Source organism: Mustela nigripes, chromosome 15 (assembly GCF_022355385.1).
Source record: "Mustela nigripes isolate SB6536 chromosome 15, MUSNIG.SB6536, whole genome shotgun sequence".
Lineage (NCBI taxonomy): Eukaryota > Metazoa > Chordata > Mammalia > Carnivora > Mustelidae > Mustela > Mustela nigripes.
The window spans coordinates 26,014,031-26,035,137 of record NC_081571.1 but is presented as its reverse complement, the minus strand read 5'-3'; the positions used below and the strand labels follow the sequence as shown (position 1 = coordinate 26,035,137).

The following is a 21,107-nucleotide window of genomic DNA, read 5'->3' as shown; positions in this document are numbered from 1 at the left end:
TCAAGCCCCGAATCTGGCTTTCTGCTCAGCAGGGAGCCTGCTTCTCTCTCTCTCTCTCTGCCTGCCTCTCTGCCTACTAGTGATCTCTATCGAATGAATAAATAAAATCTTAAAAAAAAAAAAAAGATTCTCCCTCTTCCCTCCCCTCCTTTCCCCTCCCTTCTGCAAACTCTCTCTCTCTCATAAATAAATAAATCTTAAAAAAAAGAAAAGAAAAGAATCTTCAGGGGTGCTGCAGCCATCATTCAACAAACCAATGCAGCTGGTTATGGCCAATTAACCAAGTACAAATCCACCTAATTATACCATGACCCACATGGCTTCTGTCGATACACAGGGAATCCATAATAGATTTTGCCAAATTCATGAGTTTCAAATATAATATTTAAAAAAAATTCTTCTTTAACTAATATCTCTAAACAACAACAACAACCCCCCCCCCAAATGAGGACAATGGAACATCTTCCTGTATGGAATAATACATGGAATAATACATGTTTAAATTTGCATGTTGGCCAAGTCTTATTAATTTCATAGAACCAGTACCTACTGCATAGTAAAGGTTCAGTATTTTTATTAAAGTTGGTTGACTTTCTTAGCATATTAATGTGGAGACCAGTTTTACATTCACTTTAACTTTTGTTTTCTCCCAGATCTAAATATTTGTTTTGGCTAGATTAAGGGAGATTTCCCAGAAAAGTTTCCCTTTTGGCTGTTACAAAGTTCTTTCCCTTCCTGTATCTAACTGTGGAGACAATTCAGAAAAAGATTAACTATAATCTCCATGCTGCCAGTTTGTTTTTCATTTCCCTGCATTTCAAATCCTGTTCATTTTTGCATATTAGCCCCTCATATGATAGGCAGATGCTTGATAAATGTTTACTGATTTGATTTAATTTAGGAAAACACCCTATGAGCTAAACACTGTAGTTCAATCGGTAAAATTGGCCTCAGATCACCTGAACCTTGTCTCTCTGAATGTTTATCACCATCCAGAAAGCACTGTATGACCCTGTGTGCAAATGAGTCACTGTATCCCCTGCAAAGGCAGAGATAAATATCCAAGTGCCAGGAAATGAAGAATTGAATTCACCTCAAAACCACCAAATTCCCAGCCCACTGAGACTTCTTAAGAGAACGACATCATCATTCTTTCCCATTTTTCCATTTACTTTCAAATACATCTATCCTTGTGTTATCTGATTTTAACGCTGGCCAGAAGATTTTTACCATGAAAGGCATAAGGATGAGTTTCCTGCTAAATGTTTGAATAAAAGCAATGAGGTTAAAGGAGGTTTCTTGGCACTTGTCAGGGTTGAACAGTAGCTTCTTTGTCTTTGCAGATTCTCTGGTGCTTGGCCCTTGCCTCTTCTTGGATAACTTGTTGCTCTTCGACATGCTGGGCCTCAGCCAGGTCTGGTCCTCAAACCAACCCACAAGTTACTCCCCTCAGGCAGCCCCAACCCAGCCGTGAGCACAGTGACTCTCTGTCCTCGGCAGTCAGGCTTCCAGAGAGTGGCCGGCCCATTTTGTGAATCTAACACCTGATATAAAATTTCTAATTACAGACACCAAATTCTCTCTCCTAGGAGATCTGAAAATGCAAGCTCCACTCTTTGTTAAGACCTTTTATTTTCATTGGAAAGCCCCTGCCAAACGTTGGCCACATTTCACTGTGTCTGATCCATGCTTTTTATCTCTTCTCAACCAGACAAACGCGTAATGCCTCATTTGCTGGATGACCAGGCAATCCATCCACTTCCAAGATCGACTTGTACACAATGCTCCTGCCGGGCCAATGTGCTGTGCAAAGGGCTCCAAAGGTATTTCTCAGGTTCTGGCAGGACTACCGTGTCATTCCTCAACAAAGGCCTTACAGTTTCAAAGGTAACTGAGATCATTTGGTTTTAGTGGCATCAGTGATTCCTCCCTGAATCTATAGATACCAACACTGCTGTGGGTTTGATGCCAGATTTACAGATGAAGTGGTGGAATGGTGGAACAGAAACATTTGACAAGTGACCATTCTGACAAATGCATATTTAAATCTTTTTGCAGAATTGTACTTTTTTGGATAGTTTACATCCCAAGATATTGGTCAGTCAACTTTACATGCTCTTCTAAAGAAGAGCCTGGCCCATGTCTGTGCAGCCAGGACAGTGAGACAGGAAGAAGTCCAGGTATCATAACCATAAAGCTCTAACTCTCTTTCCTATTCCAAGGAATACTTGTTATTCATATAGCTTCTGTTGTGCATGGACCCCAGGAGCCTGGGTAGTACCCAGAATGGCCCTAGTCAGCAGGAAAAAAGAGACTGCTGATGTCTGACCCTGCCCTGGGCTGTCGGAATAGAGGGTCAATGTCAGAAGTGGGTCAGGGAGAGATGAGGGATCCTGGAGGAGTCTGCAGGGAAGAGTGGATAGCATGCAAGCCTCTATCTGGGATAGTTGACATATATTTCATGAGACTGTCTCCTTCTTATGTTTATTTTAGGAAACAGTAAAGTAGTGCAAAGCTGAAGAAGGTTCAGATTTTAAAAGTCTTATTGGAAGGGGAGGTGAACTATGAGAAACTATGGACTCTGAAAAACAATCTGAGGGGTTTGAAGTGGCGGGGAGTGGGAGGTTGGGGTACAAGGTGATGGGTATTCTAGAGGGCACGGATTGCATGGAGCACTGGGTGTGGTGAAAAAAATAATGAATACTGTTTTTCTGAAAATAAATCAATTTAATTAAAAAAAAAAGTCCTATGTTAACTCTGGGCCCAAGCCTTGCCATTCCTTCATTCATTCATTCAGTGATGTATTGAGCAACTATTGTCACAAATACTGTTCTAGATTCTTACATTACATCTAGATTCCCTGCTGTTTTAGAGCTTACCTTCTAAATAGAGATGGCAAAGCAAACATACCAGATAATTTTAGTTTATGATGAGTATTATAAAGGAATCAGGGCCCTTTTATTGGGAATCCAATCCTTTTATTGGGAATCCAATCCATCACTGAAGAGGGTGATGTTTTTGGTAAGAACTGAAGAATAAAGGAAGACCCCACTATACAGTGATCTAGGGAAGAGAGCGCCAAGCAGAATGAACAGCAAGTGCAAAGACCCCAAGATGGGAAACATCTGGCGTTACTGGAGGGATTGAGTGAGTGAAACTGTGGGTGGGATGGGCTGAGAGTGTCACACAGAGGCCTCATCATGTGAGCGCTTGCAGGTCATGGCAAGGAGTTGGAATTTTAGTTTTGTTATGATGGGGGTGCAGAGGGCAGTCACTAAGTTGCTTCAGGCTGAGCTCCACAGGACTCTTACAACCTAGTTGTCATTTAATCTTCTGTGTCACCAAATCTGACAAATCAGATTTTGGGTAATTGTGTTAAACGCTCCCATCATGTTGTCTAACAGCACCACAGCCCCTACTAAGGGAAGATTCTCTTCTCACATATCTGCTTAAGACACATTAGTTAGGATAAAGGTACATCCACATGCCATGAACTGACCCTGCTCCCAATAATATCAATTACCTATGGTAGGACCTACACTCATTTATCGAATATTTATTAAGTGACTGTTATATAGCAGGAATACAATGGTGAACAAAACAGACACATTCCTTGCTATCATGAGTCTTACACTCTTTCTAGAAAGCTGATGATTAAATAGGCAGACATAAATTGCTCTGTTATGATAGAGAAAGTTATGGAAGCATCTAGCAGCATAGTCAATTAACCTGATCAAGGAAAACTTCCTGGAAAAAGTGATGTTTAAGCTGGGGGCTGAAAGCTAAGTAAGAGAAGGCCAGTTGTAGAGGAGGAAGAGTTTTCCAAATGGAAGGAAGAGCATATAACCAGAGGTAAGAGAAAACACAGCGTATTTTAAGCAACTTAAATAATTTCAGTATGATGTGAGGCAGAGTACAAGATTGAGAAGTTAAGACATGAGGCTGGTGAGGTACCTGGGGACGAGGTCATAAGGCTAGAACATGAAGTGTCTTATAAGGAAGTTAAAGTAGCTGTATTTTATCATGTAGGTAATGGGAAATCTCTGAAAGATATGGGAAATGGATTGGGAGTGGAGGAAGATGGTAGTAGGAAGATCACTGTACTGATTCAAGTGAGAAATGATCGTCATTTGACCAAGATAGTAGTCAGAGAGATAAAGCAAAGTAGACTAATTACAGACACATTTATCCATAGCTTAACCTGACACCAATTCTCTTTCTGAAAAATTGGGGGGGGGGGAGGGGGGAGAAAAAGAAAGTGAGAGAGAGAGAATGAAATGAACACAGAGAAAAGCTGAAGAGGCCATGATAGATTATGGAAGTCAAATTTATAATGCAGTAAGAATATGTAGATGCTATGAAGAAATGGAAAGATATGCAGAGTATAGGGAAAGAAAAGGGTAATGGGAAAGAAGACCCATGAGAGAGGGAGGGAGGGCCAGCCCAGGTTCTGACAGCTTTCCTGGTTCAGTTCCCCAAAGTTTCAACTCTATCATAAGCTCTGTTCATGAATTCCCATGATATCCGGCTCCCTTATTGCTGCACCTAAAGGATCCCCCCCCTGCTCCACACACAAGCTAGTTTGATTGAGTTTTAGTTCTTGCAACTTAAGGACTCTGAATAAATCAGTAATAGTTATGCAAACTAAATCTTCAAGGGATGCTTGGGTGGCTCAGTCAGTTGAGCACCAGACTTGTGGTTTCATCTCAGGTCATGTTCTTGGGGTTCTGGGATCGGAGTATCAGGCTCCATGCTCTGTGCTTGTCCCTCTCCCTTTGCTCCTCCCCCTGCACTCTCTCTCTCATAAATAAATCTTTTTAAAAACATCTAATTATTCAAGAAGCGAATTAATTACCACAGAATGCAAATTAATGCCATTATAGTGAAAAATGAAACTTCTAAATGATCATAGATGTTCTTGTTTATGGATCAACAACTTTTCAATATAGTAAGTCCAACAATAATCAAAAAGTGGCTTGAAGAGCATAGATCCCAAACAAAAAGTATTGAATGGCCATGGTGTCTGATGGACCCATCTCTCTTCCACTCAGTCTCTAGAGGGTGATGCTGGATCATAAGAAACCACTTCTGAGGCAAGAGAGCACAAACCCTGAGGTGGTTACTCCTAGAAGATGAGGCAAAAGAACTTGGACAAGGGGTCACCTCTTGGTTAAGCACTCCAGTTTATACTGGAGAAGTCAGGTCGAACATCCAATGGGAAGTGAAGGGATGATGGAAACCCAAGATGATCATGTTGGACCTTAGGAGGATGGGTTAGAATGGGACAAGTCTCAAGTGTGGTGACCATTGTGAGTTCAGTTTGGTCGGGTACAATACATGAAAATCAAGCGACTTACTACGTTTCAGGCCTTGTATAGGAGCAAAAGAGAAAAAAGATGAAAATCTGGCCCATGTTCTTTTTTTTTTTTTTAGAGATTTTATTTATTTATTTGACAGAGACAGTGAGAAAGGGAACACAAGCAGGGGAAATGGAAGAGGGAGATGTAGGCTTCCCTCTTAGCAGGGAGACCAATTCGGGGCTCAATCCCAGGAACCTATGACCTGAGCTGAAGGCAGATGCTTAATGACTGAGCCGTGCAGCACCCGCTGTTTCTCTAGTGAGAAACATAGACATGTACACAGATAACATAAGGTGGGAAGTGAGGAGACCGGTGCTGAGGGTTTACAAAGAGTTTCAAGATATAACTGCTGAGCCCGGATGCGAAGGTTGAGTCATAGTTACATAGGAATGTCAGGAACGGCAAAATTATAAGTATATTTGGAAAGAGCTGAAGCACCAGAAGCAGGCTATATTAGTGGTATGTAAGAGAAAAGTAGGGAATAGCGGAAGAAAAGCCTGGAGAGTTAAAAGGAAGTCATATCATGAGAGACATTTTTATTTCTAAAATTAAAAAAAATAATAATGGTATAAATCTTCTCAACAAAGAAGTTTTCCCAGTTGCAAAAATGAATGCTTGAAATATATCTTCCAACTAAAAAACAAAAACAAACCAACAAACTAGAAATATAAAGAAACTGACAAAACACCATTACTACACAGCCATTGGTAAGTAGGTTTTTCAATTCCAAATATCAAATAAACACAAAAGAACAAACATTCTACTGAAAAATATAATTGGACCCAACTTAGTAGAAAAATGTCAAAATACGAACACTACAAATAAGGAATATAGACCATTCTCTTTATGAATTAGAGAAAAAAATATACATTCTTTCCTATTTTGATGAAACATCTACTAATACTGGTCATGCATTTAGCTACAAAGAAAATCTTAACAAGTTTTCTTACATAGAAATTTTATAGATTTTTTTTCTGATTAGATTGAATTAAGCTAGAAATCATAATAAAATTGGACTGGGTTTTATAAGAAGTCACTGAAAGACTTTTAAGCAAGAGAATGACACAACCATATAGTAAATGGGTTGGAGGGGAGTTAGGAGAGATAGGAGGAAAATCACATAAGGAAATAATGCAACAGTCCTGGAAAGAAGTAATGTGGGTCTGAACTAAGATAGGAATAATGGGGAATGGAAAGAGTAGACAATTTAGAATATATTCAGTAGATAAATAACAAGGACTTGCTGACTGATTGAATTTAGGAGATAGAGAAGTTGGGGGAGGTGGAGAAGAGTAAAATGACTAAATTAGGTTGTGACATGGAAGAGGTAGTATCATTAATTTAGATGAGGAAGAACAGATCTGGGGAAATAGAGAGTTCATATTTGGGCTTGTTGGATTTGAGGAACATAGCCCACAGTCCAGTATAAGGAGACAAAGAAAACTGTAAATGGACATTACCAGGAAGATTATCCTTTTGTTGTAGAAAAAACTCAGAACTAAGGCCATGATCGGTGGGAAAACGTCAGGTTTCCTCTTTTATTTGGTGCCCAGTAGGGGATGAAGGTAGTTTATCAAAAGTATTTAATAGGACTTAACACCACCTACCTCTTACACCCAGGAATAATTAAGACATCTTTAGGAGTATCTTAAGATGGGACCAAAAAATGTCCAGTCCACTTGGGAAGACAAGACTAAGGACTATACAGCCAGTGCTACAAATGTCCACAAAAGCACCTGTCCACTATTGGAAAAGGAGGCAGGACTGTAAGTGAAATGAGAAAAGGCCTTACTTTTAATAAGTCCTGGGAAGAAACAGATACACATGCACACACACATGTGCACCTGAGTCATGGGGAGACACAGACATACACATGCACATGAGTCATGGGGAGACACAGAAGTCTTTCAGGTGTGGGATGGATCATAAGCAATGGCTCACAGGTAACATTACACTGAGGGGAAGCGGTGGAAGGCTCAGGACAGAGGAGGGGCATGCTGGGAGCAGAAGAGAGGGAGGAGGGACCTGAAGCCTGGAAAAGAGTTGGAGCTCAACGGGGCAGACAAGGGGTGATGTGGCAGAGATTTTGTCAGGAAGCTAGAGTTACTTCATGGCTCTTACGTCAATTAAAGCCATTAAAACTAATTTTGCCATGTGAATTTTCCGAGAATTTTTCTATGCTTCTCTGGATAATTGATACCCAAGACCAATGAGTTTCAGGAGAGATTTTTATCTAACACAGACACAAAGATAAAGCCTTACTTTTTGCTTTCACATTTGAGGATTAAAGGATTTGGGTTACTTGAGGGGGCTTAGTAAGTGTTGATTACAATGATTTAGAAAATCCTTAGGGCGTCAGATGGTGATGCAACATAAGCCTTCTCAGAGAGTATATTTAACGACTTACTGGTCTAAAGCACATGCTACAGAGGGCACAGACAAGGAAGAGGCAGAACTGCTTGGCCATTAAGAGGTCTCGAAACGACATGACCTCTCTCATCTGTGGTTTTCTAGATTGTAAGATAGGAATTGTCATTTCCTCGTTCATTCAGCAAGTGTTCTATGAGTGTCCACTGTGTACCAGGTACTGTTCTACCTACCTTATAAGATTATTCTGAGAGTTAAATGAAATCACCTAAGTTAAAAGACTTAGCACAGTGTCCAGAATCTACCAGGTGCTAATTGTATTTATTTTTTTATACCAGAGGATTTTTTGGATATTTGAGCTATTATTGGATCAGGCCAACAATGAGCCGAGACACTCAGAGTGTTTTTACAAATATCAGGGTGTTTTGCAAAGCAAAAGAATTGACTGAATAAGGGATTCAAGACTGAAGAGACCTTTAACTTAATACATTTTGGAAGCAAAATGTTGCCCTTGGGAAAATGAAGCAGGTCTAAGTTAAAGCTAGCCTCAGAAACCTGTGGAGGGTGCAATGAAGCAACCACAGGGCTCCAAGTTGAGATCCATTGGAAATGTGAGTGCCCTACTAGGTCTGGAACATTTGGAAAGAACTACAAGGTAGTTTGCTTCATCAACATGTTCAGAGTTAAGGTGCGTGACAAAATAATTGTACTTCGGAGACATCTTCAACTGTAAACACTGCAATGCACCCAACGAAGCCTGGAAAGTAAATTTGCAATTCAGGGTAAATATTTGAATTGACTGGGTAAGGGCCTTGATAACTCAGATACTAGCATTTTCCAGTGCTCCAAATAAGTCATCTGAAAAAAGAAAGGAAGACAAGCTGACTCAAGCTGGAAAACATGTTTTCTCTCAGTATTACTTTTGCTTCTGAAGTGAGCTGGTTTCATTATCAGAGTGTGCATTTTCCACTTCCCTTTTATAAACTGAACTTTAGCCCTGACCTTGGAGAGTCTAATGAGGTTGGTCAGAAGTCACAATGAGATGGAATTTGCCTGATTCCCAGAAAGAAAAGGGGAAGATCAAAGCCGTTTACATGTGCCCCCCTTTGTGCTCAGAAAGGCAATAACATTACTTGTGACAATATATGATAACTGTAACTGCCTATTTATTTTTTAATTTTTTCCAATAGACTAGAAGCTCCTGAAGGGCAGGGACTGTTTATTATTAATCATCGTAACCCCAACTACTTGAAAAGTCTCTTAGAGGAGAGGCTCTGTAAACACTTCATAGTAAGCGAGTGGATCCATGAATGGAGGGAAGGGGGGGTGAACAAACGGATGGATGGATCGACGGATTCCTGGGCCATAAAGAGAAATTCCATAAAAATACAGGAAATGGTGCTGAAGTGAAGGGAAGACAAAATAGCCTGTTTGACTTAGACCCGTAAGAATCACTGAGGAGGGATCTCATCCAGAGTCATGGGGAAGAAGAAAATTTGGATTTGTTTTTGCCATAGTTTCTCCTAATCCATCATCCTAGAAGTCTGCACTGTCCTTCCAGTGGAGCAAGCTGCTATTGGATAAATAAGGCGACCTTGGGAGGACCAAGAACAAGTAAGAGCATTAGGACTTTCTGAGAAGGGCAGAGAGCCTATCTACCTCGTTCCTATCCATGGAGTAGCTATCCTGAGAGGCAAGGGCTCCATCTGCCTGGACTATTCTGGGTTATGGGTGTCTTAGGCCACAGCGCAGTCCTCATAATGGATAGACTGTGGGGAGTGATGGGTGGAGGAGCTTTATGAATAGAGTCCACGTGGCCTTGCCTGCAGACTTCAGAGTGGCAGTGGTGAGTTCCAGGGACCATATTTGCTATGAAGGGGTTTGGTCAGGTCAGCGCCGTGGGGCATCCACAGCAAAATCCATCTCCTCCCAGGGCAACTCAGACTGAGACTGACAAGACGGAATAACAAGAGAACAGTTAACTCATTGAGCCCCTCCAAAAAATGGAGAAATGTCCCCTAGCGAAGGCCCCTGCAGACATATGAGCAGGCAGAAGGAGACAGTTCATCCAGGAAATGAAAGAGCTGGAGGAATGCAGGGGCCTGCGGTTCCCCTCCCTGACTCCTGCTGGCCTTTGGGAGGAGGTCGTAGCACAAGAATGGTCATCAGTCAACATAGTCTTTGCCATTCTCCTGGCCTGCGGAATTTGGGAACTCTCATCTCACTGCACGGAGAACAGCCCTGGGACTCACTTGCACAAGGGTGGTGGCCCCTGGGACATGATTCACACAAATTCCAAGCTTGTAATTCATGCATATATTAAGGTGGCTATGTTGGAAGGGAGGGCCAAACATACCATACAAAGGGAAAGTTGATCCATAGAAGATTATTCTGCAGCAGTTGCCTCCGGTGTTAAGGAGGTAGCACAGCAGGGGGTTTAAGAGCCTGGACCTGGAAGCCAAATGCTAGGGCTTCAATCTTCTCTTCATTTCTTTCACTCTGAGACTTTGAGTGAGTTTTCTCATCTCCTAGGTCTCTACTTCTTCCTATGTTGAAGGGGGTAACAAGAGCACCTATGTCACAGGGCGTTTAAGAAGACTACTGTAAGTAATGCAAGTCAATTCTAGCATATACAAAGTACTTGATAAACATTATCATACATGCAAAATACAACCTGACTTATAAAATGTGAATCCTATCTTATGTGTCCAAACATAGGCAAGATTCCTACGTAATTGCCCGTAGAGCAATAGTTGGTTATGGAGTGGTCACTGGAGAAGATGAACCAGGAAACATGCATCGATCAAAAGCATACTCTGTGATACACTCTTTTTTTTTTTTTTTTTTAAGATACTCAAAAATCCCTTGTTGACCTAAAATATTTATAGTACATAGTTTGGAAACCATTGCATTACTGGACCAAAAATAAAAGCTCTATGTTCTAGGGGTGCCTAGGTGGCTTAGTTGGTAGAGTGTGTGACTCTTGATCTCAGAGTTGTGGGTAGAAGCCCCACATTGGATGCAGAGATTGCTTAAAAAAATAGAATCTTAGAAGAAAAAAAAGTAATATATCCTGAACCGATTATAGTTGAGGGCACTCTAGCTGAAATAACCAGAGGCCCAAAAGCTGGGCCCACTGAACACATTCCTTCTGACATTTGGTGCCTATGCCAACAGGTGTGATCTTGATTTTATATAAGGGGCTTATGATTGACAATGCCAAGGAAAACATTTAACAGGAGACCACTGCAGAGGAAATAAAAATCTGTTATTTGGGGTTATCGTGAATACACACGGAAGCTTCTAAGACATGTATAATAGGATGTTGGTGAGATAGTGAGTAAAAAAAATTAAGTGCCTGTGAATTTCATATACTAATACGAAAGTTTTAAACAAAGGACACAAAAAGAGTAATGAACAAATTGGGAAACACTGACTAAGAAATTAACAACCACTTCAGATTTGCCCAGCGCCATAAGAAGTGGCCAGGGATTTTGTTAAGTTTTTAGGTCATTTAAAACTGCGACATAAACTGTAATTTCTACTTCTGTTTAAAAAAAAAAAAAAAGGCTTTGAAAGGTAGATTGTCTTTCAAAGATGACTAGAGCTTAAATCTGAGAACCATTAATTTTTATGGCTTGTGGTTTTAAAATATTACCCCTGGGTGGTGATGTTGAGGGGAAGGCCTGGGGGAAAGTTATCTCTGGCCTCTGGGAGTTCTTCTCATCTCCCCTCCCCTGGTCTTCTCTCCTCTCCATTCTTTACCTTCGTCTCCCCCATGTAGCAAAGAGTTAGGAGTTGAGTTTCATGTATTTAATTACACATGCCTGGCAGGAAAAATGCCATGGACAAGGCTGTGATCAAACGATAAGGCCACAGACAACGATTCATTAAGAACGCCAAGCATATGAGAACAGTTTCATTATTCCCGAATACAGTCTAATAAAGTCAATGTTTTATATATTTAAAAATATAAACTCTATATGATTATGCCAATAGACAGCCAGTCATAATAGGTATATGCAAATTATACTTTCATAGTTTAAATCTTCTCACTTTTGGCCTACACAACTGTGTCATCAAGGCAAAGCAGGGTTGGGGTGAAGAGAACCAAGGCTAGATTTGGCTCATGGAGCAGAGCAGAAGACAGTTGAAAACAGGCCCTGAATTCCTGGCAATTAAAGGTCTTGGTCTAGAGTAAGAGGAAAGAAGGATAAAATACTAATGGTGAGTAAAGGAAAAGTTGTTCATGCTGAGAAGAGAAGGAACAGAATAGGGATGGAGAGGGATTTTAAAAGAAGGAAGGGAAGCACCTGGGTGGTTCAGTTGGTTAAGCGACTGCCTTCGGCTCAGGTCATGATCCCGGATTTGCGGGATCAAGTCTTGCATCGGGCTCCCTGCTCGGCAGCGAGTCTGCTTCTCCCACTGACCTTTCTTCACTAATGCTCTCTCTCTCTCTCTCTCTCAAATAAATAAATAAAATCTTAAAAAAAAAAAAAAGAAGGAAGGGGTTCTGGTCAAGTGGATAGACTGGTCTTAAGCAGAAGATGAACGTTGCAAATACTTAAGAAGATTCCTTCAGACATTTTTAAGGCTAACTGAGGCTTTTCCTGTTCTCATCTCCCACTTTCCCCTACTTCCTCAAAACATTTATGGTACCCCACCTTCCTTAAACCGGGAATCAAGTTTTTCATCCCACAATTAGAGATAACGCTTGATAAGCAAACCAGCTGGCCCACGTAACATGAAACTCTTTCTCACTAAAATATTAATAGCTGATACTGGATCCTTTGCTATTTTGATAAGAAGAGGAAGTAAGAGAATGGGAAGGTCCTGGCATGAAAAAGCTTCCCAAAGAAGGAAAGGAAGAGCAAGAGAAACAACTCATGTTTATGGCATACTTATGTGTCAGGTTCTAAGTGCTTTACATGAATTAACTTGTTCAGTCCCCACAGCACCCTGTCTGAGGGACATACTATTACTAATCATGCTTTTACAGATGAGGAAACTGAGTCATGGTGAAGTTAGAAAACCTGCTTAGGGTCACTCTGGTAGGGCCAAGTTTTGAATTCTGGCATTTCTAGTCCAGAGAGAAGATGGCCCAGGAAACAAAACTTTCCTTTGTGAATGATGTTCCTTAAAGTCCGCCTGTTTACTCCCAAGTGTCAGGGATAAGGAGGAGTTCAGTACAGAGGTGGGTTATCTCACCACAGTATTGTGGATCTCCTAGTTATAGGAACACCAGCAGAGGTTACCACATTCAGGCCTATGGAACACTGTGACACTCTCTCGGTCCCATGTGTGTACTGGTTTGCTGCCTGAATTAGTGATCCTGTTGACGTTATTTAAGCTTCCTGTGCCTCTGAGTCCACATTTGGAAACTGGGTTATTTCCACTTGTCCGCTCTCAGACTCAGGGGAATGCCTCAGAGGGCTAATGGGCTGATACATTCAAAGCGCTTTGAGCCATGAACCAGGACTAACTGAACTTTTAGAGAACAGTATGACTTGGAAGTGGAATTTAAATGGACATAAATGGTAGAATATTCTCCTAGTAGCTTCTTCGGATGTTCTTTGTTGAGCTGCCTGGTCCACCATGGCTGCCCAATTTCTTCTCTAGACTTTCACACTGAACAGCGCTAATGAAGAATGGTCTGGTGGACCTGGGTAATGCCCCTGTAGTCTGGGATTGTTCAAATTATGTGGAGATAAGGATCCTTAATTCAAAATAACAATCTTCCAGCCAGGACCTTGAAAGCTATTGCTTATCCAGAAAGATAAGAAGAACTGGACCCACTCCAAGGAAACATTTTAACTTAATTGCAAACCCTCTGTCTTAGCATTTAATTCAGATGACAGTGATCTAACTGACATGACCAAGGGCAGAAACAATGGCAAAATTAAAAGAAATAATAATGATTTACAAAGAGATGTGGGTAAGGAGATACCAGAGACTCAAAGAATGGGGAGAGAAGGAGTTTCAGCTGTAGCTATGATTAAGGGCCAACAGGCACAAAAAGAAGTATAAAGCTAGGGTTTTTAAAAAAATAAAAATGCTTCTGATTAATCCACATTGTCTAGAGGAATTATCCTCCCATTTTTTACAGCATATACGTATTAGTTGTCAACCTATGTTTGCAGATAAAACAAATGGCAGCAGAATGGTGATCAAAATATTTCTAACAGATGCAGTCATCAACTTAATGATATTTATGCCTTGTATTCATGTTTTTTAAGGGCCAGAGTCATACCTGAGCACAGTTATGCCCTTCCAGACCTGAGAAAGAAAGCAATCATTGTGAGCTAATAAATACAACGGGAATCAAGGGGGAAATTCAGGAGCAGAAATGGGGCAGTTTAAAATAGTTTACAAAAGACTTTGAGAGAAAAGGAAGGACATTGAACAACAAAAGGAAGGTGGTAGACGGTCGAGACCTTACAGTATTAAGAAACTACAAGTCCCAAACAAAGAAAATAAAAGACCGTTTTCCCAAGTGTGGTTGTGATTCAAGCCATTTCAGATAAAAGCTATGACAAATTCCACCCCCCCCCAAAAAAAATTAGGTGCAAGAAATCTGATTTTAAGATGCTAAGCCTTCCTTTTCGGCAGCATTTTCTCATATCTGCAGATACCTCTTTTTAAGCATTCAAGGCCCTACCTATTACTCACCAAAGGGAAAACACTGATATGGACTTGTCAGTGTAAGAATTAGGACGGTCATAATCTTCCCAGGAGAATTTACAGAATAAAGCTCTTCTTTCCATGAGAAGGAAATTTTAGATGGAAAGCTTGTAGAAGAGGCACGAGAACCTTCCTCAGGTCCTTTCTCCCAAACCTCACTGAAGGCACCTTCTATGTTTACTTCCGTCTTCCTTGGTCTCATTCATGACAGGGGTTGTTATCCAGTTCATAAACATACCTTCACGTTGTCTTTGCCCGGAAAGGAAAGGGTTTCCTTTCGACACAGAACAATGGGATTTGTGTAAGCAAAAGGCCATTTAGGTAAAATTGTGCCGTGATATTTTGCTATGTCCAGTCTACGATAAGGTCATTGGAAACCCACTGATGAACCATAAAGTGTAAAGAAAACCAGCAGTCATTTAACAGTCCCATTTCATGCACAAATGTTCATTGCTTTTGCTGAGAACAGGGTGCAGGGACCAACGCGCCTTATCTCTGTGCCAAAGCTTGTTTACAAGGAGGGGAAGGATGGCTTCCGTGGCCATACTCTGTGAGCCGCCCCACTCTGCAGTGGACTCAATAGGAGGAAGGGTGGAGTGGGCACACAGGGCTTGCACAATGGTCTAGTTCTTTGCATCCCAAATATTTACTGAGACAGTCAGGTCATTCTTTGGAGATTCCAGGCCTAACCTCAAAGAGCTGGCAGAGGGACAGGAGGAAAAAGAAGGGTTCCCTCTGTTCGGTAAAGATGTGCTCACTGGGTCTACGGTGATCGCAAAAGCAGCCGTATAGAAATACAAGAATTGTCCTACACAGCCTCTTCAAACCGACCCCTCATTTGAAAACTTAGCTTCAGAGCAACTCGCCTAGGCACATCCTTCCCAGGCATTTCTGAGTCTATAGGCTGTTTTTTCCACTGCCTGGAAAAGTCTTCTCCTCTGTCTTGAGTCTACCCTTTCTTCCGATTCCTCTCTAGCAATCTCCACATCCCACTTCTTGTTTTAAGCCTCTCCCGGTGTCCCAGCCCACAGTAATCACTTTGTTCTTCAGCCTCTTACACCACTCTCGTAGCGCTGGTCATTCTGTGCCATTTATCTGTGTATCCATTCAGTTCCCCATCCCCAGCATCAGACGTGGCACCTAACAGTCAACCTTCACTCTGTGCCTAGAAACGATGAGAAATTCTTTAGACTGGTGTAAGCAGGTCTGTCTCAAGTTCATGCTTATGTAAAGTCTATGTAATTTTTAAACCCCAGTGAAAGGTTTTTCCATGGTTAACATGTTTGAAAGGTAGTATATCCTTAATAGGTTGTCATTTTCAGACATCATGGTTTGTTTGTTTGTTTGTTTGTTTGTTTTTTAAGATTTTATTTATTCCTTTGACAGAGCTCACAAGTAGGCAGAGAGACAGGCAGAGAGAGAGGAAGGGAAGCAGGCTCCCTGCTGAGCAGAGAGCCCGATATGAGGCTCGATCCCAGGACCCTGAGATCATCACCTGAGCTAAAAGCAGAGGCTTTAACCCACTGAGCCACCCAGGCGACCCCAGACATCATGGGTTTTAATAGGTTGCGTAAGAAACAACTCTCAGTGGATCTGGGGTAAAGGGAAGAGCAATTACCTACAGAGAGCGAGAGGAACAAAGAAAGGATTCATACAGTCCTAAACCCATACCGGTATGACCAACTAGTCCAGTTTACCTGGGACGTTGTCAGTTTAACACTAGAAGTTCCATGTCCTGGACAATCCCTCAATCCCAGACAGACCAGCGCGGTCGGTCACCTACCAAGTGCCCATGAGCATTCTGACAAGAAGCAAATGCAAGTTTTAAATGATGGGCTGAGCCCCCTCTTCCTCCTCTCTCACCTCAAATCCTGGTGCCACAAGCTTCTCCAAAGACACTCTACTCTTCAAAGACAAGTACCCAGTTCCCAAGAAGGAATCCTGGGTGTATTCAGTTCTCTTGACTTCAGAAGCAGTCTCAGGCCTGGGAGGACAAACGGTCAAGGGAAAAAGCTTTATACAGAGTTCTCACAAAACAGAAACTAAAAGGAATATTTGGAACAGGAAACAGTGACCTTTATGGCATGATTCCCAAAGGGAAAGTCAAAGGCAGAGACTCAGGAAGGCAAACGTCCAGAGTCCACGAGAACTCCAGCTTACACCAAACATTCCATACCAGGGCTGCTAATTGCAGAGCCAGAGCAGCTGGTGTGATAATGTTCCCCTGTAATCAACCCAGCTGTGACAATTCGAGTGGATACATTAGCAAGAAAACTGGAACCTAGGATTATGAACACATCTGAACGCTGCTGCATGCAGCAGAACATAGTGGCATACCTTCTGAGCGACAAAAACCTATACCATACCAATAGACACATTCTGAAAACAAAATGGACCTTCAAGAAGCATAACAATAACACCACCATAAAAAATGGTATATTCCAAAATCAACTTCAGCTCTGTAGTTTGCAGAATGACGGGAATTTTTTTCCATAATAGAATGATAGCGCACTTAATAATTTTGATCTGCATATTGTTTAACACAGTAACTTGGAACAATAAAAGCGTAATCGGGAAAGGGAAATTTTACTGTTTGTATTTCTATACTATCGCTCAAGATAAAAGGTGGGGTTGAGGGGCGCCTGGGTGGCTCAGTGGGTTAAAGCCTCTACCTCCAGCTAAGGTCATGGTCTCAAGGTCCTGGGATCAGGCCCCACATCGAGCTCTCTGCTCAGCGGGGAGCCTGCTTCCCCTTCTCTCTCTGCCTGCCTCTCTGCTTACTTGTGATCTCTCTCTGTCAAAATAAATAAATAAAAATTTAAGAAAAAAAAAAGATGGGGTTGATTTCTTTAAGTATAGATTTCTGGGGGCTCCTGTAGAGCATGTGACTCTTGATCTCAGGGTTGTGAGCTCGAGTTCCCTGTGGGGTGTAGAGATTACAATAAACAAACAAACAAACTTAAAAAAGCGTAGATTTCTGTGATTAAAAATGTTCCTGTGTACTGAGGTACAAGTGCAAGTAAGGCAACCTGGCCTAGAGCTGAAATTTAGGGTACATGGTGCAGGATATAATCTTACCACCAGAGGGTATTGTTTCCTCTTCCGGATGGCTGGCAAGTTTATGTAACCAAAAACTAACCCTGAACCAGCCCCCACTAAAAATGGGCCAGGCCAGATCACAGCAAAGTGGATTAATCTGCAATATTCCCACAAATTCCCTCTTGTCCTCTGATTTTATTTTATTTTTTTTTTTATTTTTATTTTTTTTTAAAGATTTTATTTATTTATTTGACAGAGAGAAATCACAAGTAGACGGAGAGGCAGGCAGAGAGAGAGAGAGAGGGAAGCAGGCTCCCTGCCGAGCAGAGAGCCCGATGTGGGACTCGATCCCAGGAGCCTGAGATCATGACCTGAGCCGAAGGCAGCGGCTTAACCCACTGAGCCACCCAGGCGCCCCTTGTCCTCTGATTTTAGAGAGAGTTCGGTTTTCTTTCAGTTGAGAGAATCAGGCTGGCAGCAAGCCAACCGACACACACTGTATGTGGAAAACAGATCACACCCCTCCTGCTGGTCAAAACAAGAGAATGGCCACTTAGGAAATTAGCCCAGGTGGCTATTTCTGATTACCCCAGAGGCAGGAGTTTTAAGGGAGTGAGAACTCAGAGACTAGAATGAGGGAGCAGAAGGGATTTCAGGGGCAGCATGGCCTCCTGCTTGAATTTTGATGTAAGCTGATTTACAACTGAAAAAGGTCCATGTCTTGTTAGAGACCAAAAAGCCTAGGAAAGTTACCAGAGAGATTTTGACAACTTCCAAAGTCAGCCAGGGAATCTGTCCCAGCCCATTAGTATACTGAATTTAGAAAGCAAGGCCCTGGAAAGGTGCCCCAGGAGGATGCCCAAGGGAGTCAGTGTGAATCCAGCTAAATGCTTACTCTTGAAAAAGGAAGGCTTTGTCCCCTCCAGCTCGCTCCATGCTCTGTCAGGGAGACAGGCTTGAAGTGCAGAAATATGGGATATTAGGTCATCTGCCTGACCGAAGGCAAGTTCAACAAATCCAAACTTGAAGTCAATAAAAAATTTCCGTTTTTTTAATGACCAAAAATAATACTTGCTCCCTGCTAAAATTTCAAACAATACAGAGGTAAGGGTAACAAGTGAGGGACTTTCTTCTCACAGCCAGCCCACTCCCCTCAGTCCCACGTGCCAGGAATGTTCACTGTTGATGATTTGCTCATATTTTTCAGGGCCTCCAATTTCTTTTTCTTTTCTTTTCTTTTTTTTTTTTTTTCAAAGTTTATGTATTTATTTGGGGAGGGGGCAGAGGGAAAGGAAGAAGCAGACTCCCCACTGAGCTTGGAGCCCAGATGGGGCTCCATCCCAAGACCCTGAGATCATAACCTGAGCCAAAGGCAGACGCTCAACTGACTGAACTACCCAGGCTCCCCCAGATCCTCTAATTTCTATGAATAATTAAAAAATTTAGCTAGCTCTCCATATATCTATTCATCCCATGCATCTCTCAATTGCCCGTTTGGTTTTGTCTTATTTTTGCAAAAAGGAGATGCTAAAATACATATTCTTCTACTTGAGTTGTTCATTCCGTAGACCATGGAATTTTTCAAGTTTGTCTCATTCTTTTTAATAGTGACACAGTATCCCATCGTACAGATGTCTCGTAACTGTTTTAGCCCTTGCCCTGTTGATGGACATCGATGCTGTATCCAATTTCTTTTTCTATTACAAAACTGCTATAATAAAAATTCTTAATTAAAAGAAATAGTTATTGGAGCGCCTGGATGGCTCAGTCAGTTAAGCATCTGCCTTCAGCTCAGATCTTGATCTCAGGGTCCTGGGGTGGAGCCCTGTGCTGGATTCCCTGCTGAGCAGGGAGTCTGCTTCTCCCTCTTCTTCTGCCCCTCCATGTGCTTGTGCTCACTCTCTCACTCACTCTCTGTCAAATAAACAAAATCTTAAAAAAAATACGAGAAAATAAATAATAATTATTTTTTTGAAAATAATTATTAATGGGCATGTGGTGTTAAGGATCATACACTGTGCTAAGCCCTCTATAGGATATTAAGATGAATAAAATATATGTTAGCCTACTTGGAGTTTCCTCTCTGGTGGGGAAGAACTATAAATATCTGACATATGAAAAAAAAGACTCAAACACTAAATCATTATACAAAGAATATTTTCAAACAAATAACACTCACTGCCCGGGGAGCAGAGAGAAGGGAGGCATCCAGTTTTAACAGCTGGGTTAGGAAAGGTTTCATGAATTGACTCTATCTATGTAGAGATGTGCTTTAGTGTGTTGGATGTAGGGAAGTTGAGGGGTAAGCTCGTAGAAGCCTTAACGAAGTCATCCTTTTCACCACGCCCAGAGATACGATTTTTGCTACCTGAATTATCTTTAGCAAATATAATTTCAGAAAGGTCTGGGAATGCTTTGTCCTTCTTTCTAAGCATATTTTGGTGGGTGTAGTCTGAAACTGAAAAGTCACTACAAATATCCAACATGGTATTGCTTTTGCTCTAACCTCAACATTTTCTGGGTATGATCTCCAAATTAACATGTCAGAGACGGTTGAATTATTCTTGTTCCATGTGGTGTGACCCTCCAGAAAAGGATTTTATCCGTACACTAAATCCAACAATGTGTTTTAAAAAGAAAACGTGGAAAACTCACTTGGGATAACAAATCTCTGTAAGTTGGAATCCTCCTGGCTAGCATGTAAACATGCTGAAAGGAGAGTTTTTATTTTTAAGCAATCTTAATTAGCAGGTCTTCTTCTTATTAACGTCTTCAAAGTGCTCTGAGCTCCTCCCCAGATGAAAGCTTCTGTGTGCGTACAAATTATTATTATGCTCACAAAATACACACACTAAATGCAAGAAAAGTGCAAACAGTTTAACTCTGCAGCCTACATGCCCTTGAGACACTTTGATCTGCCAATATAGCCATCAATTATTCCATATCCTTTCCTCTCTGAATGCATGCATCAAAGCATTCTCATGCACACCCTTGTAAATCCAGCTGTTTATTCCAAAATAGTTCCTCTTAATTAACCCTTGTTTCCTTTCCCCTTTGTTGGCAGCTGCTGATTCAGCTTTTCTTCTTTTGAGAAGGTATATGTAACCTTGGCTTTGAAATGGAAAATACCTCCATTTTTTCTCTACAAAGATGGTCATGACATAAAAGATGTGTATTAATAAAGATTTTTTGGGGCCCTAGGAAAATGCATGGGATCCAGGAAGTGAAAAAAGCATGGTACAAAAATGTATAGAGTACTATCTCAACGGTACCACTAATAATTGCTAATATGAATTGCATACAATCATTTAGCTCACTGACCTGAATGCTTTACCTATGCAATATATGCTAATCTGCACCATGAGGTGAATGCTATCATCTCCCATGTGGCCATAAAGACACTGAAACTTGGAAAGGTTAAATGATGGGGTTCTCTCTGGCACTGTTTGGTTCCAAAGCTCATTCCCTTAGTGATGATCATGCTGCCTTTTAACAGTGACTGTCCCTTGGTAGAGAGATTTGGGATAATTTTTTTTTTCTCCCAGCTATTTTACACTTACACATTTTAAAAAGAAACCAAACTCACATACTAACCACATGAATTAACCAAATAAAAATAAAGAAGGTATTACTTATGGGTGTGCTGACTTGGGATAAGCA

At 41.3% G+C, this 21,107-nt stretch overlaps 1 protein-coding gene across 2 annotated transcripts in view; it reads right to left on the bottom strand.

Moving 5' to 3' along the window:
- MED4 (mediator complex subunit 4) overlaps positions 1-16,429 on the bottom strand; it is a 44,436-nt gene extending 28,007 nt beyond the window's left edge. The window contains exons 1-2 of one of the 2 annotated variants that reach the window (XM_059377550.1): positions 16,272-16,429; positions 10,084-10,273 (exon numbers count right to left, since the gene is read on the bottom strand). The gene's annotated coding sequence lies outside the window, so the exon portion shown is untranslated. The remainder of the gene's footprint in view (positions 1-10,083; positions 10,274-16,271) is intronic. The other variant, XM_059377552.1, reaches the window with a different exon arrangement.
- Between the last annotated feature and the right edge of the window lie 4,678 nt (positions 16,430-21,107).